This window comes from Mus pahari, chromosome 6 (genome assembly GCF_900095145.1).
Source record: "Mus pahari chromosome 6, PAHARI_EIJ_v1.1, whole genome shotgun sequence".
Classification (NCBI taxonomy): Eukaryota; Metazoa; Chordata; class Mammalia; order Rodentia; family Muridae; genus Mus; species Mus pahari.
In genome coordinates this window covers 1236151-1238592 of record NC_034595.1, presented here as the reverse complement: position 1 = coordinate 1238592, position 2442 = coordinate 1236151, and the positions used below count along the sequence as shown (strand labels likewise).

General features: G+C 49.4%; 1 protein-coding gene across 1 annotated transcript in view; it reads left to right on the top strand.

Annotated features, from left to right (window-relative positions):
- The window catches only part of Tbc1d2 (TBC1 domain family member 2), a 43031-nt gene that overhangs the window by 4301 nt on the left and 36288 nt on the right, over positions 1-2442 (top strand). The gene's annotated exons all lie outside the window — the stretch shown is intronic.

Genomic DNA, 2442 nt, shown 5'->3' with positions numbered 1-2442 from the left:
CTCTCTCTCTCTCTCTCTCTCTCTCTCTCTCTCTCTCTCTCTGTGTGTGTGTGTGTGTGTGTGTGTGTGTGTGTTTACCAGGGGTTGAATTCAGGATCTCATGAATTCTAGCTAACCACTCTGCCATTAAGCCACCAACTCTTACCCTTGGATTTTAGAGGCAGACAGAGTTGCTGTGTAGCCCAGTTTGGCCTCCCTAGCACTAGGATAGTGAACATGTGCCATCATGATTTGCTGTGAGTGAAGGCTTTTTAAATCCCAGGCTGTAGAATATCCCAACATGGAGAAGCCTGGGGAAATTGCACTTTCTCCCACCCCTGTGCTGTGGCTGGACCACCCCACAGCTGCCTCTGCCAGACAGAGCAGAGTCAGGTACCGAGTCAGTGTCTAAAACGTAACCACCTCAGTTGGCAGGCCAGTTAGCCAGGGCAGGGCTGCAGCCGTATGCCTCCTGGACCACAGTGCCTGGGTGCTTCTTCCTGTTTCCAACATTGAGCACAGCTGTCTGTGAGAGTCCCCCCTCCCTTGTTTGCCCAACAGCAGACCACACCCTACCCTTCCTCAGTCTCTACCAGCCGGTCCAGTTGAGCACTGCCCTGGGCCTCTTACTCCTGAACTGCATACCAGTTTTAGCTCCCCTCACTGCTATGCCCTAGGTTGATTCTCTGAGCTAGAAAACCCCAGCACCCTCGTCTCCAGTGGCCTCTCCCAACCAGTGTCTCACCTGTCCCCTGTAGTCTAAGTGGGCTTTCTAAAATGATAACCCACATTTCTGCCAGCCCCTCAGAACCCACTCTGTGCCCTGCTTTAGGAGGGGGATCTCGTGTCCCTGTTTCGCCTGGTAAATTCCTACTTATTCTGTAAGGCGAGGCCCATGTCCACTCATCTTGTCAACCTCTCCTTGGATGCATCCCAGGACTTTGTCCCCTAGACTCACTGTAGGTCCTTCTCGCTTTTTCAAACACTACAGAGCCAGCAGTCCCACGGTGTTCTGATTATCACATCCTTGTCAGTCTCCACCTACTAGCCCTTAAGAGTAGGGACCATTTCCTTGTCACCTGTGTCCTTTGTCACCCAGTCCATAGAGTCCAGCCTGACATGATCAGTAGTTATTTGGGGAGTAAATGTAAGGGTAAATATATTGAACTTTAGGACCGAGAAAAGGACTGTAAAGTATAATATTAGGCACCCAGGCCTGGTTCATGGTAACTGCACAATTAATGTGTGCCCACTGTTGTTAGGCTGTTATTCATCATAGAACCTACAAGCACATGAGTGCTAGTACTATCTTAGCATGTATGCTGACACTATCTCTCTCTCTCTCATACACACACACACACACACACACACTATATGTATATGTATATATATGTATATATATCACAGTAGTCCATGCTGTAGTACACAGTAGTAGTATTTCTATCATAAGAACACACTCATGCTATTATTACCACATGCATGCTTGGGCTGGAGCTATTGTAGTAGCATATACATGCTATTGCTATCATAATAGTACCTACATGCTATTACTGCTATAACAGTACACCCACACGAGCTATCGATACTCAATAACAACTGCTCCTGTCCTTGTTGTGAATAGTCATTAACTTCCTTGGGCAGTCTTTTTGTTTTGTTTTGTTTTGTTGGGTTTTTTGCTATGAGACAGTGTGTCGTGTAGCCCAGGCTGGCCTTGAATTCACTTTGTAGCTGAGGCTGTTCTGGAACTCCTGAGCCAGGTTCTGAGATGACAGGCAGGGTTTTGAAGGATTTCTCTGCACCTGTCCTCCTCCTGTGGTTCATATCAACTCCCTCAACCAGTCAGCCAGGCAGCCTTGTGTGTGGAAAATTATAGCCTGAGTTGACGCAGTTGCCATTATCAGCTTCAGAGTAGAGATGAGAGATCTTCCTTCCTGTGTGTTGAACAGAAAGAGCTAGGCTGGAAAGGCATGGTGTGGAACCCCATTGGCCCCTTAGCCTGTGCCAGACCTGATCCGGGTCCCTAGTTCTATAGCTTTGCATCAGCACTCATGACTAGGCCTGTTTGGGGTTAGCATTGCTTTGCCCATGGGGCAGGCTACATGCTGGCCCTATAGCCAGGGTGGTGGTGTCTCAGGGAGAGCGCTGGCTGAGATTCTGGAAGCAGACGTATAGACTTTCCCTTCTGACAGCCTTTCCATCCTAGAGCAAGCCTACCCCAGCTAGATCCAGGCCCTGAGTGGAATCTCCCTGCATCGCGCACACACATATGCCCGCACACACAGAAGGGACTTTATGGAGTCCGATGTTTGTTTACCTCCTCCCTTTGTAGCCCAGGATGGCTTCAGTGTCACTGTGTAGCCCAGGCTGACTTTAAACCCATGGTGATCTCATGTGCTACTATGCCTGACTCCCCCTCCCCCATCCCATCCCCATCCCCCACACTCCCTCCATCCCCTCACCCCC